The sequence below is a fragment of the Nerophis lumbriciformis genome, linkage group LG11 (genome assembly GCF_033978685.3).
Source record: "Nerophis lumbriciformis linkage group LG11, RoL_Nlum_v2.1, whole genome shotgun sequence".
In the NCBI taxonomy this organism is placed as follows: domain Eukaryota; kingdom Metazoa; phylum Chordata; class Actinopteri; order Syngnathiformes; family Syngnathidae; genus Nerophis; species Nerophis lumbriciformis.
The window spans coordinates 23,095,786-23,116,581 of record NC_084558.2 but is presented as its reverse complement, the minus strand read 5'-3'; positions in this window follow the sequence as shown (position 1 = coordinate 23,116,581).

The following is a 20,796-nucleotide window of genomic DNA, read 5'->3' as shown; positions in this document are numbered from 1 at the left end:
AAAACATCATCCATGCAACATTTTGACCAAAGAACCACTATTACATGTTATGTAGACAACAAGGAAGTGTTTTACTCTTTTTTTTTAAATAGTAATAATATGACTCCTTTAATGCACCCTATAATCCGGTCTGCCTTATACAAACCCTGTTTCCATATGAGTTGGGAAATTGTGTTAGATGTAAATATAAACAGAATACAATGATTTGCACATCCTTTTCAACCCATATTCAATTGAATGCACTACAAAGACAAGATATTTGATCTTCAAACTCATAAACTTTATTTTTTTTTTGCAAATAATAATTAACTTAGAATTTCATGGCTGCAACACGTGCCAAAGTAGTTGGGAAAAGGCATGTTCACCACTGTGTTACATGGCCTTTCCTTTTAACAACACTCAGTAAACGTTTGGGAACTGAGGAGACACATGTTTTAAGCTTCTCAGGTGGAATTCTTTCCCATTCTTGCTTGATGTACAGCTTAAGTTGTTCAACAGTCCGGGGGTCTCCGTTGTGGTATTTTAGGCTTAATAATGCGCCACACATTTTCAATGGGAGACAGGTCTGGACTACAGGCAGGCCAGTCTAGTACCCGCACTCTTTTACTATGAAGCCACGTTGATGTAACACGTGGCTTGGCATTGTCTTGCTGAAATAAGCAGGGGCGTCCATGGTAACGTTACTTGGATGGCAACATATGTTGCTCCAAAACCTGTATGTACCTTTCAGCATTAATGGTGCCTTCACATATGTGTAAGTTACCCATGTCTTGAGCACTAATACACCCCCATACCATCACAGATGCTGGCTTTTCAACTTTGCGCCTATAACAATCCGGATGGTTCTTTTCCTCTTTGGTCCGGAGGACACGAGGTCCACAGTTTCCAAAAACAATTTGAAATGTGGACTCGTCAGACCACAGAACACTTTTCCACCTTGTATCAGTCCATCTTAGATGAGCTCAGGCCCAGCGAAGCCGGCGGCGTTTCTGGGTGTTGTTGAGAAATGGTTTTCGCCTTGCATAGGAGAGTTTTAACTTGCATTTACAGATGTAGCGACCAACTGTAGTTACTGACAGTGGGTTTCTGAAGTGTTCCTGAGCCCATGTGGTGATATCCTTTACACACTGATGTCGCTTGTTGATGGAGTACAGACTGAGGGATCGAAGGTCACGGGCTTAGCTGCTTACGTGCAGTGATTTCTCCAGATTCTCTGAACCCTTTGATGATATTACGGACCGTAGATGGTGAAATCTCTAAATTCCTTGCAATAGCTGGTTGAATATGGGTGGAAAATGATTTGCAAATAATTTTATTCCGTTTATATTTACATCTAACACAATTTCCCAACTCATATGGAAACGGGGTTTGTATATGAAAAAAGATGAAAAAAATAGACCATCCATCGGCAGTGCGCTTTATAATCCAGCGTGCCCTATGGTCCGGAAAATACGGTACATAAAAAAACGTCCGTGAGGCCGCAGGTGAGGCCAAGCTCAAAAAAATAATAATTGATCACATAAATATTATTAGTTTGTTAAACTGTTATACATATAATTTCTGTATGATTACTGTAGGTTTTTTGTCTCATGCATTTAAATCCATCCACCCATTCTCTACCGCTTGAGTTTGGCGGCGACCTGCAAGGCCGGAGCCAACCACACTCATCTCAATAGTTTATATCGATAAAACCCCTTTGAAAAGAAGATAGCGACAAGAAAAAAAAAAGACCAACCAAAGCCAAACTGTACATTTGAGGACGAATGGACAGATGAATTTGTCTTTGTGGAGAGAGCAGTGTCTGCAGCGTCTTGAATATGCAATGATAACATGTCCTCAAAGAAAGGGTCAAACGTGGCACTTTGACACACTTAAAAGTAATAAGTATTGAATTTATCATTGGTTTGCTGCAGTAAAACGTTGCTATGAATAATACATTTGAACTTGTCATACTCTAAAATTGTTTGTCTTAAAAATGCACACATTTATTTATTTATATTCATTGTTCCAAAACAAATATCATGGCTCTCACGGAAATACATTAAGAAATATTTGGGTTTCATGGCGGGGCAGCACGGTGACACTGGAGTTAGTGCATGTGCCTCACTATATGAAGGTCCTGGGTTCGATCCCCGGGCTCGGGGTCTTTCTGTGTGGAGTTTGCATGTTCTCCCCGTGACTGCGTGGGTTCCCTCCGGCTTCCTCCCACCTCCAAAGACATGCACCTGGAGATGGGTTGATTGGCAACACTAAATGGTCCCTAGCATAGGCGCCGATCCCGTGGGTGCTTCGAGGCCCGAGCACCCACGGACAATGGCGAGCACGCACGTGGGATTGATGGCATCTTTCAGTCTTTAAAATGATTATTGAAAAATCAATCTTGTTGTTGTTACTTTTGTGGAGAGTTTGGTCCGATTTACATAAAAGATAAGTTACAAATCATCCATCCATCCATCCATTTTCTACCGCTTATTCCCTTTGGGGTCGCGGGGGGCGCTGAAGCCTATCTCAGCTACAATCGGGCGGAAGGCGGGGTACACCCTGGACAAGTCGAAGTTACAAATCAAATGATGTCTAGTTAACAGAGTCTAACCAGGATTTCATTGTACCCAATAATGAACTAATGACGCAATCATCTTGACTTGAACACACTGCACACAGGTCAGTGGTCGTATGAACAACGCCAACACTGTCATAAACATGTGCCATATAGTGAAACCACACTAAACAACAACGACAAACACATTTTGGGAGAATATTTGCACCGCAACACAACATAAACACTACAGAACAAATTCCCAGTATTCCCTGCAGCACCAACTCTTCCGGGACGCTACAATGTAAACAAACGCCATTGGTGGATCTACACCTAACATCCACTGTAATGATACCACGTACAATAGCGTATCTAGTCGATAATACATCGATATTACATATATTTTTTTTAACATCACAAAATCTTCTTTCGTATTATGTTTATAAACTCAGAAAACATGTCCCTGGACACATGAGAATCAGAATCAGAATCAGAATCAGCTTTATTGTCATTACGCAAGGTAACGAGATTGAGGCCATTCCATACAGTGCGATGTGTGCATGCTAGAAAAACAATGTGCAAATATATAGAAATATAAAAATTGTAGAAGTGCAATGAATATGGTGTGAAATGAATATATACATGAAAAAACAAAACAAAAACAGGGTGGTTGGTGGAATGGGTTATTGCACCGAAGAGAAGGCAGTTATGAGGGACAATGGGGCAGTCCGTTCAGGATGGTTATGGCCCTGGGGAAGAAGCTGTTCTTTAGCCTGTTTGTTTTGGTTTTAATGCACCTGTAGCGCTTCCCAGAGGGCAGCAGGTGGAACAGGTCAGAGCCAGGGTGGGTGCTGTCCTTGATGATGGCACTGGCTCTGTTGAGGCAGCGGGAGGTGTAGATGTCCGTCAGAGAGGGGAGAGGGCGGCCGATGATCTTCTGAGCCGTCTTGACCACTCTTTGCAGCCTCTCCCTGTCTGTTGCAGTGCAGCTGCCGTACCATACCGTAATACAGTAGGTCAGCAGGCTCTCGATGGACGAGCGGTAGAAGGTCAGCAGCAGGTCAGGCTTCAGGTTGTACTTCCCGAGGACTCTAAGGAAGTGTAGCCGCTGCTGAGCCTTCTTGACGATTGATGTGGTGTTGACTGTCCAGGAGAAGTCATTAGAGATGTGGACTCCAAGGTACCTGAAGGTGTGGACCCTCTCTACACGCTCGCCGTTGATGTAGAGGGGGGAAGGGTCGGTGCTGCTCCTCCTGAAGTCGACGATGATCAAGGACTTTGAATATGACCAATGTATGATCTTCTAAGAACTTGGTATCGGATTGATACCCAAATTTGTGGTATCATCCAAAACTAATGTAAAGTATCAAACAACAGAAGAATAAGTGATTATTACATTTTAACAGAAGTGTAGATAGAACATGTTGAAACAGAAAGTAAGCAGATATTAACAGTAAATGAACAAGTAGATTAATAATTTGTTTTCTACCACTTGTCCTTAATAATTTTGACAAAATAATAGAATGATAAATGACACAATATGTTACTGCATATGTCAGCAGACTAATTAGCAGCTTTGTTTGCTTACTTACTAATAAAAGACAAGTTGTCTTGTATGTTCACTATTTTATTCAAGGACAAACTTGCAATAAGAAACATATGTTTAATGTACCCGAAGATGTTTTTGTTCAAATAAAGCCAATAATTAAATTTTTTGTCGTCCCCTTTATTTACAAAAGTACCGAAATACATTTTGCTACCGGTACCAAAATATTGGTATCGGGACAACACTAATTCACACACACCGAGCACCCACTGGCAGAAATGTAGCGCCTATGGTCCCAAGTTTGTGAATGTGAATGTTTTCTGTCTATCTGTGTTGCCCTGTGATGAGGTGGTGACTTGTCCAGGGTGTACCCCGCCTTCTGCCCGTGTGCAGCTGAGATAGGCTCCAGCACCCCCCGCGACAAGTGGTAGAAAATGGATGGATGGATGGATTTCATGGCTCGCTCAGCCCCAAATTTTCCCGACCCCTGGTTTAGTGCTGATGCAAAGTTCCGAGTGCTCTGACTGCATACATCATAGAAACCAGACGAGGCAGTGCTGAGTATTTGTTTTCTAATTGAGTGCGCAAGCGAGTATTTCCTGTTTGCTTTAGTGCGCAAGCAATAATCCGACTGAGGGCCAATAAAACATTTTTACACCATGCCTTTCTACACTGTAAATGCTACAGCCTGTGTGATGTGTTTAATGTAAGTGTGACATTACTTTTGCTCATCAGACTATGAACACGTAACCAAAATGATACTGAGAGGTGCTGCAGTAAGAACTGTGGCGGCGTAGACAAATATCAGCAATAGATGATATTTGTCCATTACCTGACCTCTTCTATGTTAGCTACCGCTCTTTGTTTATAATGTATATTTTCTGCTGGATCTACTCTATATTTTTTGCTGCAGTTGTTACATATACTATAGTATTGTACATAGTCATTGGGATTTGTTATATATTTAAATTAAAGTTAAAGTACCACTGATAGTCACGCACACACTAGGTGTGGTGAAATTACCCTCTGCATTTAATCCATCCCCTTGTCCCACCCCCTGGGAGGTGAGGGGAGCAGTGAGCAGCAGCGGTGGCCGCGCTCGGGAATCATTTTGGGGATTTAACCCCCAATTCCAACCCTTGATGCTGAGTGCCAAGCAGGGAGGTAATGGGTCCCATTTCAGTTTTTGGTATGACTCGGCCGGGGTTTGAACTGTATATATTATATAATATAATATAATAATATAATATATCTGTATATATTATATACTGTACATATAATATGTAAATATTACATATATGTTATATGTTATATTGCTATGATGGTACATTGTTAGTCTACTTTATACCTGCATTATCCTTTCCATCCTTTGTAACTGAGCTACTGTGTGGAACAATTTCCCTTGTGAAACAATAAAGTTTGTCTAAGTCTAAGTATGGCGGCGAGCAGGCGCTTGTTGCTACCAAACCATCTTTTTTCCACAAGGGAAGCCAGCGGATTTTGTTTCACTAAATACAAGAACCATTTTTTGAATGTTCTGCTAAATAACTAAACGAATGGAATGACCGTAAATAAATATATATAAAAGCTCAAAAACATCTAACTGGACAAAACAGAAGGTACATTTAAGGGCTGTTGCTGGACGAGAATATGTGCATGTACTTCTCAACCCCACATGTTTTATTTTATAAATGTAAGTAAGGCCCCGTTTACATTAAAGGCCTACTGAAACCCACTACTACCGACCACGCATTCTGATAGTTTATATATCAATGATGAAATCTTAACATTGCAACACATGCCAATAAGGCCTGGTTAGCTTACTAAAGTGCAATTTTAAATTTTGCGCAAAATATCCTGCTGAAAACGTCTCGGTATGATGACGCCTGCGCGTGACGTCACGGATTGTAGAGGACATTTTGGGACAGCATGGTGGCCAGCTATTAAGTCGTCTGTTTTCATCGCAAAATTCCACAGTATTCTGGACATCTGTGTTGGTGAATCTTTTGCAATTTGTTCAATGAACAATGGAGACAGCAAAGAAGAAAGCTGTAGGTGGGAAGCGGTGTATTGCGGCCGACTGCAGCAACACAAACACAGCCGGTGTTTCATTGTTTACATTCCCGGAAGATGACAGTCAAGCTTTACCATTGGCCTGTGGAGAACTGGGACAACAGAGACTCTTACCAGGAGGACTTTGAGTTGGATGCGCAGACGCGGTACCGTGAGTACACATGCAGCTGCGGCTTCCAAACATTTGATCGCTTGCCCGTACGTGCGTGCCGCTATGTGCATGTCACGTACGTAACTTTGGGGACTTTGGGGAAATATATGTGCTGTATGAACTTTGGGGAGGTGAACGGTACTTTGGGCTGTGGGATTGAGTGTGTTGTGCAGGTGTTTGAGTTGTATTGGCGGGTTATATGGATGGGAGGGGGGAGGTGTTTGTTATGCAGGATTAATTTGTGGCATATTAAATATAAGCCTGGTTGTGTTGTGGCTAATAGAGTATATATATGTCTTGTGTTTATTTACTGTTTTAGTCATTCCCAGCTGAATATCAGGTCCCACCCGCCTCTCACAGCATCTTGCCTATCTGAATCGCTCCCACTGCCCTCTTGTCCTTCACTCTCACTTTCCTCATCCACAAATCTTTCATCCTCGCTCAAATTAATGGGGAAATCGTCGCTTTCTCTGTCCGAATCGCTCTCGCTGCTGGTGGCCATGATTGTAAACAATGTGCAGATGTGAGGAGCTCCACAACCTGTGACGTCACGCTACTCGTCTGCTACTTCCGGTACAGGCAAGGCTTTTTTATCAGCGACCAAAAGTTGCGAACTTTATCGTCGATGTTCTCTACTAAATCCTTTCAGCAAAAATATGGCAATATCACGAAATTATCAAGTATGACACATAGAATGGACCTGCTATCCCTGTTTAAATAAGAAAATCGCATTTCAGTAGGCCTTTAAACGATAGTTTAGTGTGGCTGAAACGGGGCTTAGGCTAAATAATTATTAGTTTAAGGGGTTATCCGGCTTCGTGTAGACATAGTCTTAATGTGATGATTAGTATTCATAACATTTGTATGTAAGTGAACTATCCTCTTCTTTTTTGCTATCGTTTAATGTTACCTGCAGTAACACTGGTGAGAGGATTTGACCTTAAATTGAATGAAACAACCTCATCTGCCTCGAACATCACGGCACGTCACAGCAGGGTGCGAATGTTACCCAAGTCCCCACTTTACTTTCCTCCCGAGATCACCAATAAAGACTTTGTACAGTACATGCACACAAAAAAACTTTAGTAAACAAGGGTTTACTGAGTTAAATGTTACAACCCAGGGATTAAAAAGGGTGCATCTAGCCACTGCATACAATTTTCATTGAGTGTCAGCTTGAATGTGGATAAAGACAATCATGGTGTGTGTGAGGCGCGGTTAGCGCCACAACATTCGCACGCCTAAGTGCTTTTGCCATCAACCAGTTTCTGCCCGACTGCCTAAAAAGTAGTCGGAATCCCCGTTCTCTCGCAGTTTATCTCCCCGCACTCAGGACCCGACCCGAGCTATTTGTGATAATCCACTGATTGTAGGCCGCGAACAGACATTTGTTTTACGACAGATGCCAGATTCAGATAAACATTTAATTAGCAACTCATCAGCTCTGTCAAAGCTAATTACCTCCGGCTCCAGCCCTTTTCCAAAAGTGCTTCCTCGAGCTGCTGGTCTGCACAGCGGTGGCTGGCGCGACCATGAGCTGCATGTATTGTAGGAATATTGTGCAGGGGCTAATCCAGGCATTGTGTAACGACTCGCTTCTGGGTGGGAGCAAAGAGGAGAATGAGGAGAATTACAAGCAGAAGCAACAATATTGTGCTATTTATCAGCGCTTCACACACGTATGGCAAAATGACTGCAGCCCTTTCACGTTCTTCTTCAATGAATGTGGTGTCAAGTTTAGAGTATATACTGGACATCTCACAGGTGTTTTTTTTTACAGAAAGTATTCATCTCCACATGTTAACTTAGTTGTGTTACAACAATGCAATATACCACATTTTGAATGCTTGCCTGAGAAAAAAAACCCAAAGAGGCTCTGTCTATACCAGAGGTAGGGAACCCATGGCTCTCGAGCCAGATGTGGCTCTTTTGATGACTGCATCTGGCTCTCAGATAAATCTTATCTGACATTGCTTGACATGATAAGTAATGAATATTTCCGCTGGTAATCACAGTGTAAAAAATAACGTTCAAAATATAAAACATTCTCATGCATTTTAATCCATCCATCCATTTTTCTACCGCACTTGTTCTAAAAGTCGCATTTATGGTAAGAAGTATTTTATTTATTACTGGTTAGCTTCAGAAAAATAAAACAATCATACAAAGTTTATTTATATAGCCCCTTAAAGGCCTACTGAAATGCGATTTTCTTATTTAAACGGGGATAGCAGGTCCGTTCTATGTGTCATACTTGATCATTTCGCGATATTGCCATATTTTTGCTGAAAGGATTTAGTAGAGAACATCGACGATAAAGTTCGCAACTTTTGGTCGCTGATAAAAAAAGCCTTGCCTGTACCGGAAGTAGCAGACGAGTAGCGTGACGTCACAGGTTGTGGAGCTCCTCACATCTGCACATTGTTTACAATCATGGCCACCAGCAGCGAGAGCGATTCGGACCGAAAAAGCGACGATTTCCCCATTAATTTGAGCAAGGATGAAAGATTTGTGGATGAGGAAAGTGAGAGTGAAGGACTAGAGGGCAGTGGGAGCGATTCAGATAGGGAAGATGCTGTGAGAGGCCGGTGGGACCTGATATTCAGCTGGGAATGACTAAAACAGTAAATAAACACAAGACATATATATACTCTATTAGCCACAACACAACCAGGCTTATATTTAATATGCCACAAATTAATCCCGCATAACAAACACCTCCCCCCTCCCGTCCATATAACCCGCCAATACAACTCAAACACCTACACAACACACTCAATCCCACAGCCCAAAGTACCGTTCACCTCCCCAAAGTTCATACAGCACATATATTTCCCCAAAGTCCCCAAAGTTACGTACGTGACATGCACATAGCGGCACACACGTACGGGCAAGCGATCAAATGTTTGGAAGCCGCAGCTGCATGTGTACTCACGGTACCGTGTCTGCGTATCCAACTCAAAGTCCCCCTGGTAAGATGTCCCAGTTCTCCACAGGCCAGTGGTAAAGCTTGACCGTCATCTTTCGGGAATGTAAACAATGAAACACCGGCTGTTTTTGTGTTGCTGCATGCCGGCCGCAATACACCGCTTCCCACCTACAGCTTTCTTCTTTGCTGTCTCCATTGTTCATTGAACAAATTGCAAAAGATTCACCAACACAGATGTCCAGAAGACTGTGGAATTTTGCGATGAAAACAGACGACCTAATAGCTGGCCACCATGCTGTCCCAAAATGTCCTCCACAATTTGTGACGTCACGCGTTGACGTCATCATACCGAGACGTTTTAAGCAGGATATTTCGCACGAAATTTAAAATTGCACTTTAGTAAGCTAACCCGGCCGTATTGGCATGTGTTGCAATGTTAAGATTTCATCATTGATATATAAACTATCAGACTGCGTGGTCGGTAGTAGTGGGTTTCAGTAGGCCTTTAATCACAAGTGTCTCAAAGGGCTAATAATAATGTTATTAAAAACAATAAGAGACTTATTATACTCTAAAAATGTTTGTCTTACTTAAATATGCACGCATTTAGTTGTATTCAGCGTTAAAAAATATTATATGGCTCTCACGGAAATACATTTGAAAATATTTGGCTATCATGGCTCTCTCAGCGGGCTTCACAGTGGCAGAGGGGTTAGTGCATCTGCCTCACAATACGAAAATCCTGAGTAGTCTTGGGTTCAATCCCGGGCTCGGGATCTTTCTGTGTGGAGTTTGCATGTCCTCCCCGTGACTGCGTGGGTTCCCTCCGGGTACTCCGGCTTCCTCCCACTTCCAAAGACATGCACCTGGGGATAAGTTGATTGGCAACACTAAATTGGCCCTAGTGTGTGGATGTGAGTGTGAATGTTGTCTGTCTATCTGTGTTGGCCCTGCGATGAGGTGGCGACTTGTCCAGGGTGTACCCCGCCTTCCGCCCGATTGTAGCTGAGATAGGCTCCAGCGCCCCCCGCGACCCCAAAGGGAATAAGCGGTAGAAAATGGATGGATGGATGGGCTCTCTCAGCCAAAAAGGTTCCCGACCCCTGGTCTATATGGTTGAAATAATATTAATCCATAGCAGCGACGTGCACTCACTTGTCAGGATGGGGGGGAAAAACACAAGATAAATATCAACATTTGTCTTTTAAACTGTGTTATACTGTACATGCCTTTTCTGTATGATTACAATTGTTAGAGTTTTTTTTTACTTTTACTTGATCACAATGTTGAATAGAGAAATTGGAAATTGTGATGGATCATGTTGTATGCATGCATGTTCCAAATAAACTCAACTCAACTCAAAACGCAACAAAAGTTGCACACAAACCTAAAAGCCACTTCCAGTTCTTGTCGGTCTGTGTGGACACCTAAAGAGCTCACCGGCTGGTCTGCTTGTCACAATGTTGCCAAAATAATCTCAGCAGCAGTGATCGATACTGAAATGTCCATATCGCCGATACCAGGTCTTTATGCTTTAATATCAAAATATCAATACTTTTGATACTTCAGTTATTTGAGGTGATGTATATCATTAAAAGGAACACAGTGTGAAGTAATTAAGTCAGTGAGATCTTGTCTGAATGCTATCAAGTACGTATTGCACAAGCTGAGTCATTCAGTCTGTCCTTAGTTTATTGAAGTAACATTTCAGGCATCTTAAAACGAGTCACTAAGTTTTATCAAACCGCAAGTGTATGCATATTTTCATTGGAGACAGAGTAGAATATAAATAAAATAGTGCATTGTTGTTTTGCCCCGTGATTTTAAATTGTTTGGAGAGCATTCCCTAAAGCCGCAACACTTGAAATACGCTACTCGTTAAATTTTACCAAACACATTTCGTATATTTGCACAAAGTATCAGATCGGTATCGCCGATATCAGCCTGCATTTTACTCGGCATCGGCACAAACTTCACATAGGTCATTTACCTACTGCATGGTGCTGGCATGTTTTATCAGTGAGGAAGCTTGCGCTCGTGTTACTTTATTTTGTCAGATGCAAGGTTGATGTTCTTAAGCTCTGCTGAATGAATGAATAAATAAACAAGGGTTTCTGCCAATATGGAGGATAATACATCCAAGATCATATACTTCTCTAAACTGGACTTTCAGACAAAACAGAGCTGAGTATATCATCAATCAATCAATCAAAGTTTATTTATATAGCCCTAAATCACGAGTGTCTCAAAGGGCTGCACGAGCCACAACGACATCCAGCAAGAAAAAACTTAACCCAATGGGCACAATGAGTAACCTTGGAGAGAACCACAGATGTGGGATACAAATAGAGTAGAAATTGTGTATTTTATTTTATTAAAGCAAATGAATGGGACCGAGAAGTATTTAACATTTTCATGAAATTAAATCACGCCCTTCTTTTTCTTATCTTAATGACCATACTTGCCAACCTTGAGACCTCCGAATTCGGGAGATTGAGGGGGTGGGCGTGGTTAAGGGTGAGGAGTATATTTATATATATATATATATATATATATATATATATATATATATATATATATATATATATATAAATATATATATATATATATATATATATATATATATATATATATATATATATATATATAGTACAGTAAACAGTAATGAAAACACAGCTGTTCTACTAACTGTACTGTACTTGCTGCTTACTTAAAAAAAAAAAATAACTCTTACATTTCACTATTTGAGTAGCTTTTGTTCTGCCATGGCGAGCGATCTCTGAATCCGGGAACATATCCTTCACGGATTTGTTGAGAACATCCGCAAATGAGAACGGAATGTTGCTTGCAAGGTGGCCCATAATACTGCGTTGCCGCCGCCTTGTGCTTCTCGGACCGTTCATGAGTGACTATATCCATTCAGCCACCGTGTTATGGGTTATGGATAAACCTATGGATAACGGAGACATATATAATAGTCTCCTTTTCAGGTGAGAGACGACGCTAAAGGCAGTGCCTTTAAGGCACGTCCCCAAATATTGTTGTCCGGCTGGAAATCGGGAGATTTTCGGGAGAATAATTGTCCCGGGAGATTTTCGGGAGAGGCACTGAAATTCGGGAGTTTCCCGGAAAATTCGGGAGGGTTGACAAGTATGTTAATGACAAACCTGTACTGTGGTTAAACACACCGGTATGAATGTATGTAAAATAAATAAATACAATTCCAAATATATCAGTGCCTCACCTGGAGTGACTGCACTTTACTGATCCATAGTCATCATCACTATAACCAAGTAGTCCAACTACCAAACACGACACACGTCAAACCACAAGCAGTTAAATGGACAAATGTCAAAAACGAGCCAACACTCAGAGAACAGCATATGTTAATAATTCCATAAAATTGTATGATTTCCATCACAAACTGAAATATGTTATGCACAGCAACACATCTCCATAGGATTCAGAATAGTAGCTTCAGTGGACTGGCCTGTAACCAAGCAACCGGCTGACGTCTCACACATACAGATGCTGAAGACACTTCCCACCCCCACACCAGTATCATATGTCTGCCTACATATCACTGACTTCTGTCACTAGCAACTTTGCAATTAGCGCAGTATCCAACCATATATATCTGTAAGCCTCTTTTTGGAAAATGTATTTGATATATCATACACAGACAGTATATTCACTTCCAAAATGAGATGTGTAGATAAACCTGTACAATAATCTCTGTAGTTCTGTTCATGGAGTAATTACCTCACAATCTTTATTACTTTCTGTTCAAGGACATGGAAACCTTACACGGAGTCCAAAAAAAACAGTACACGTATGTACTGATATATTGTACATAAATACATTAAAATGTTGGCAGTATTCTCCTTAAAAGGGGCCCTTTTGTGCAAGACCAACTTGTTTTCACCTGATGGTACCTGTTTTTGTGTACCGGTATTTGGAAAACATAATCAAACTATGGAGACATTGCGGAAATATTCAAAGCGCTTAACTTTCTCCACAATTTGTTAAGTTACAGCCTGTAGGAGTCGCTTCCTAGCGGTTCCCCTGCTACACACGTCACAGGAGTCAGGCGTGTAGATTTGAACAAAGTTTTAATGTTCCTCAATAAGCTCATCCATAATCTTTTCAGATATACAGGACTTTTCAGTCTCTCCAAGTCCTCTCAGTCCTGTTTCTCCTGTTCCTGGCCACTACTGGGACGGCGTGGCGAAGTTGGTAGAGTGGCCGTGCCAGCAATCGGAGGGTTGCTGGTTACTGGGGTTCAATCCCCACCTTCTACCATCCTAGTCACGTCCGTTGTGTCCTGAGCAAGACACTTCACCCCTTGCTCCTGATGGCTGCTGGTTAGCGCCTTGCATGGCAGCTCCCGCCATCAGCGTGTGAATGTGTGTGTGAATGGGTAAATGTGGAAATAGTGTCAAAGCTCTTTGAGTACCTTGAAGGTAGAAAAGCGCTATACAAGTATAACCCATTTATCATTATTATTTATTTACTGTTAAAGACAACAGATGATTAGACAACTCGTACCACCTGGGAAATCTAGTCTGTTGGTGAGCTGTCCTCAGCACCTTGGACAGGGCCGGTGACCTCCACTCCCGCAGGCAGCGCTGGTCACACCTCCCTCCACACAGCCTTATTCCAAAATTAATTTTTGTCCTCATAATCCTACACACAATACTTCATAATAAAGTTGTTTTTTGTGAAATGTTTGCAAGTGAATTAAAAATAAAAAACAAAGTAATTGCATGTACATAAGTATTTACAGACTTTGCCATAAAGCTCAAAGGTGAGCTCCTGTTTCAACTGGTCATCCTTGAGAATACTTTCTGGATGCTGTGTATAAAACTTCTCCCAAAATTGCTCTTAATGAGCCTTAGAATTTGAGACTTAAAGGGGTTTTTATGCAATACCAACTTTTCTTACTTATTGGTACCGGTTTTAATGTATTGAGGATCTGCATAATTCCTGCAAATATGAAATCAAACCTCGAAATCATGGCAGAGATACTTATACAACAATCTTCCTACTTCCTACTCAGTGGCCTAGTGGTTAGAGTGTCCGCCCTGAGATCGGTAGGTTGTGAGTTCAAACCCCGGCCGAGTCATACCAAAGACTATAAAAATGGGACCCATTATCTCCCTGCTTGGCACTCAGCATCAAGGGTTGGGATTGGGGGTTTAATCACCAAAAAATTATTCCTGGGCGCGGCACCGCTGCTGCTCACTGCTCCCCTCACCTCCCAGGGGGTGAACAAGGGGATGGGTCAAATGCAGAGGACAAATTTCACCACACCTAGTGTGTGTGTGACAATCATTGGTACTTTAACTTAACTTAACTTAACTACAAAGCGCTGTTTAGAATTTGCCCAATTTGGGACGTTATTCCCAATTTTGACATCAGCAATTCTACCATATATGGTAGAAATGTACCCAAAAATCTTTGTGTCAGTCCTCCAAAGTAGTCCGTCGTCGTAGTCAACGAGCTCCTTCCTTTTGTCTATCCTTTTTCTCTCTATCCCTTGTTGTGGGGCAGACTGGCATGCATGCTGTTGCCATTTTCTAATACAAAATAGCGCAAAGTTCTATCTGAGTCGACTCCATATGGAAACGCTATAATAATAACAATGGATTAGATTTATATAATGCTTTCTTCGACACTCAAGTTCTCAGTTCTTCACAGAGAACTGAGAATCCATCATCCGTTCACTCCAAATTCCCAATCTGATGGTGGTAAGCTAAATTTTAGCTAAACATTCACACACATTTATACACCAGTGTTTGCAGCACTGGGAGCAAGGGTGAAGTGTTTTGCCCAAGGGCACAATGGCCGTGACTAGGATGGCGGAAGCTGGGATCGAACCTGGAACCCTCAAGTTGCTGGCGCGGCCGCTGTACCATCTGAGCCATGCCGTCCCTAAAACTCTCTTAAAACTACAACATAGCTGACGGTGTGGGGGCTTGGTCTGGTGGAGGACTTCTGCACGTAAATAGGACCACCCACAAAACGGTGCATTCCAAAGTGACCGAAAATTGCTTGAAGATGGTCTCGAAAACTAAATCAACGCAACATTTGGACCAAATGTTATGTAGACCACAAGGAAGTGTTTTTAAATGTTGAAAAAAAATCATAATATGACCCTGTCAAGCTCTGGTCCTCTGCCAGGGGCCTGGAAGTTTGAGGGTTCTACACAGGATCTTCTAGAACCAGGGGTGTCAAACTCATTTTAGCTCAGGGGCCGCATGGAGGAAAATCTACTGGGCCTGTCTGGTAAAATCATGGCATGATAACTTAAAAATAAAGACAACATCAGATTGTTTTCTTTGTTTTAAAATAAGCAAGCACATTCTAAACAATAGGGAAAGAGAATGAGAGAAATCAGTTTTCCACTCGTTTTAATTCCCATTTTCGATTTTTAAAAACATAATTAAAATCGCATTCGATAACGATCTGTTTTCCGATTTTTTTTATTTTCAAAGTAAAAAACAGGAGAAATTGACTTTTATAAAATCATTTTTCTAGTCCAAACGAAAAATCAATGGCCGCGATGTATACAGACTGACCCCAATCCATGCACATGTCCAATCCATACAAATTGAACGGGGACTAGAGAAATTCAATCAAGCAATCAATCAATGTTTATTTATATAGCCCTAAATCACAAGTGTCTCAAAGGGCTGCACAAGCCACAACGACATCCTCGGTACAGAGCCCACATAAGGGCAAGGAAAAACTCACCCCAATGGGACGTCGATGTGAATGACTATGAGAAACCTTGGAGAGGACCGCATATGTGGGTAACCCCCCCCCTCTAGGGAGACCGAATGCAATGGATGTCGAGTGGGTCTAACATAATATTGTGAGAGTACAGTCCATAGTGGATCCAGCATAACAGTAAGAGTCCAGTCCACAGTGGGGTCAGCAGGAAACCATCCCGAGAGGAGACGGGTCAGCAGCGCAGAGATGTTCCCAACCGATACACAGGCAGCTAGTACTCCATCCATGGCCACCGGACCTGTGTGTCTCCACCTCCACAAGGGATAGGGGGGAGCAGAGGAGAAAAGAAAAGAAACGGCAGATCAACTTATCAATTAGTTTTCCACTGGTTTTAATTCCCATTTTTGATTTTTAAAAACATCAATAGAATCGGAAAACAGATAATGGATAATGCATAATGATCCTTTTTCCGTTTTTTTTTAATTTTCAAACCAAATATCGGGAAAAGTGGATTTTTATGTAAAACTATTTTTTTATTCCAAAAGAAAAACGAATGGCCACGACGGTTTGTGTACGGACTGTGTACCTTTCGTTCATTCCATTTCAAATTCTTAAATGCGAATCAAAAAACAAATTTCGGACCAGTTTTTCTACTTTCATTTCTGAAACAAAAGTTGGACAACTATTTTATGACACTTTTTTAAAACGACAATAGGACTGCTGCTGAACAAAGATAATACCATTATGCTAAAAACATGTTAAACGCAAAGAAAAAAGCTAAAACACTGCTTCCGGTTCAATTTGTCATCGCACAGATAAACACGCATTTTTTGCATTTTGGATGAACATTTTTTTAGATTTTTGTGTTTATCTGGAAAAATTTAAATCCATAAAAGGAAAACAGCACAAAATACAATTTTATGGCAATATTTTGATACAAATCAACCCGTGGAGGAAGATGTTGTCAGCGCTGCCTGCAGGAGCAAAGGTCACCGCCTCTGTCCATGGTGCTGAGGACAGAGCACCATCAGACGGGGGCGTGGCAGTGCTGACGGTGAGACACAGCTGGCAGGTGATTAGATTTCACAGGTGGTACGTGTTAATCTAATCATCTGTTGTCTTTAACAGTAAGCGGTCAGGAGCACAGAGAGAGAGAGAGGATACAGACGTGACCGAAAAGTCACGTTCTGCTGGAGAAAGACTTTGTTAAAACAATTGATCATTAAAACCTTGTTAAAACCTGCACGCTTGGCTCTTGTGCCGTGTCTACAGTGGAGCTGCTAGGAAGAGACTTCCACACAACCCTTTTTTTTGTTTTAAAATCTGCCATATATAATAAAAATCGAAAAACGGCCCTAATTTTATTTTTTGATTTGCGTTTCAGAATTGGAAATAGAATGAACGGAAGGTATACGGACAGTGTACCTTCTGTTCATTCTATTTCCAATTCTTAAAGGCGAATCAAAAAAGTAATTTTGGATATTTCTTTCTATTTTCATTTCTGAAACAAAAGTTGAACAACTATTAAATGACACTTTTTTTAAATGACAATTTTTCAACCTGCTGAACAAAGATGTTAGCGTTCTGCGAAAAACATGCTAAACGCAAAGGCAAAGCTAAAATACTGCTTCCGGTTCAATTTGTCATCACAAAGATGAACACGCATTTTTGCATTTTGGATGAACATATATCAGATTTTTGTATTTATCTGGAAAAATAAAAAAATCCATAAAAGGAAAACAGTACAAAATCCAATTTTATGGCAATATTTTAATGAAAATCAACCCTTTTTTGTTTGTTTTAAAATCTGCCATATATAATAACAATTGAAAAACAGCCCTAGTTTAGTTTTTTGATTTGTGTTTCAGAATTGGTAATAGAATGAACGGAAGGTACAAGGACCTTTATGTAAAACTATTTTTCTATTCCTAACGAAAAACGAATGGCCGCGACATACTCAGACCCTATTCAGGAGGGTTGAGTTTCATTCTGCGTCCACTTCTCATTTTGGGGCAATGAGTGCCAAAGCACGATGTGTTCGAAACAGCGTTTCATTTATGTCGAGGGGGAGGAGCCACAGCCCCGCTCTTGCTTGCTTGGTCCCACTATAAACCGTTTGCTTGACTTTACATAATTGCTATTGCGACATCCAGTGGAATTATTTAGAACAGCATTTTCTTTCATGGAAAATTGCAGCTCATTTTTATACTCGGCAAACTCATCTGATGGCCTGCAGGCCATACGTTTGACACCACTGTTCTAGATGGAGATGTCAGATGGTGTTCCTGGTATCTGTTTAGGGCTTGTTCTTGCCCTGATGACCTCCACCAGAAGGTTATGTTTTCACTGGGATTTGTTAGTTAGTTAGCAACATAGCTCAAAAAGTTATTGGCGGCTTTCCGAAAATGGGAAAAAGTGGATAGATCGGGGTTTGGCAACGCGCGGCTTTCGGGCCACAAGCGGCTTTTTAGCGCTGCCCTAGTGGCTCCCTGGAGCTTTTTCAAAAATGTATGAACATGGAAAAAGATGAGGAAAAACATATTTTTTTTTGGTTTAATATGGGTTCTGTAGGAGGACAAACATGACACAAACCTTCCTAATTGTTAGAAATCCCACAGTTTACATTAAACATGCTTCACTGATGAGAGTATTTAACGCGCACCAATTTGTCCTAATTTCGGAAGTCTTTGAACGCACCATAGTTTGTTTACATGTACAACTTTCCTTGATGTTGCCACAGAAAGACGTGTTTTATGCCAATCCTTCTTTGTCTCTATTTGTCCATCAAACATTTTATGCTGTGCGTGAATCCACAAAGGTGAGCTTTGTTGATGTTATTGACTTGTGTGGAGTGCTAATCAGGCCCATTTGGTCACTGCATGATTGCAAGCTAATCGATGCTAACATGCTATTTTTGCTAGCTGTATGTACATAATGCATCATTATGCCTCGTATTTTAGGTATATTTGAGCTCATTTTATTTGTAGTTTCCGTTTCCTTCAATTTGAACACACACATCTTTACCTTTGGCCATTCTAAGCCAGTAATTTCCAGGCGTTATCTCACCTCCTTTTTGGTAATGTTTTCCAATGTTGAAGAAATGTGTAGAATAAATATTACATTTGAACATTTCTGTCAACAAAGATTTGCATCAGCCTGCGACACATGGTCATTTTGATAGTAGTCTAATATAGCTAATATAGACGCTTACGTCATGTGTTTCCTTCATTATAACACTTATATAAGGCTTTAAATTTTTTGCGGCTCCAGACAGATTTGAATATTTTTTTAATTTTTGGTCCAATGTGGCTCTTTCAACATTTTGTGTTGCCAACCCCTGGCCTAGATGGTGATCCAGATCACCATGTTGTGCCCATCAGGGCACAACATTATTATGGAGAGGTGTGTCGCCCACTTATTGCACTGGACTCAGCATTTAAGGCGGCCGCTAACTTTGTGCAGTGCTTCATCATGGAAGATTGGGCCTGGCGGAGGTCCTCGCTCCCCGACTGCTTTTCTAATCACAACTGGCACAGCTGTTGCCTTCACAACCCATATTTCTCTAGCTATGTTTTTTTCTCCAGCTTTCTGTGTTCCTTTTATGCATATTGTTATCACTTGGGATCGCTACATCTATCACTACCGCTGTCTTCTGATGTTCACTCACCACTGAAGCCGAACATTACTGTTGTGCTGTTTGGGGGAAAGTGGCAATGTTTGGAATGTGGAAAATTGTTATCCTGAATGTTTTGAGACAGATGCCGATTTAGGATCAGAGATGAGGGGCTTGGCCAAAATGAGTGAATTATTTTAGCATGTGCAAACAATTGGTGCTTTTTTTTTTAATATCGTATCTCAACTTTCAAATTCTGACTATCTTAAAGCAGACAAAAACCCTGGAATACACTTATAAAATAATATGATTTCATAAGGCAAAAGTATTACTATCCAAGTTTGTTTGGATTCGGAGGGCTGGGGTCCTTTATGTTTTTTCTCTTTTTTTAAAGTGGAACATTATCACCAGACCTATGTAAGCGTCAATATATACCTTGATGTTGCAGAAAAAAGACCATATATTTTTTTAACCGATTTCCGAACTCTAAGTGGGTGAATTTTGGCAAATTAAACGCCTTTCTAATATTCACTCTCGGAGCGATGACGCCACGTTATCACAACGTGGCGTCACATCGGGAAGCAATTTGCCATTTTCTCAAACACCGAGTCAAATCAGCTCTGTTATTCTCCGTTTTTTCGACTGTTTTCCGTACCTTGGAGACATCATGCCTCGTCGGTGTGTAGTCGGACGGTGTAACAACACGAACAGGGACGGATTCAGGTTGCACCAGTGGCCCAAAGATGCGAAAGTGGCAAGAAATTGGACGTTTGTTCCGCACACTTTACCGACGAAAGCTATGCTACGACAGAGATGGCAAGAATGTGTGGATATCCTGCGACACTCAAAGCAGATGCATTTCCAACGATAAAGTCAAAGAAATCTGCCGCCAGACCCCCATTGAATCTGCCGGAGTGTGTGAGCAATTCAGGGACAAAGGACCTCGGTAGCACGGCAAGCAATGGCGGCAGTTTGTTCCCGCAGACGAGCGAGCTAAACCCCCTATCGACCCTAGCTTCCCTGGCCTGCTGACATCAACTCCAAAACTGGACAGATCAGCTTTCAGGAAAAGAGCGCGGATGAGGGTATGTCTCCAGAATATATTAACTGATGAAAATTGGGCTGTCTGCACTCTCAAAGTGCATGTTGTTGCCAAATGTATTTCATATGCTGTAAACCTAGTTCATAGTTGTTAGTTTCCTTTAATGCCAAA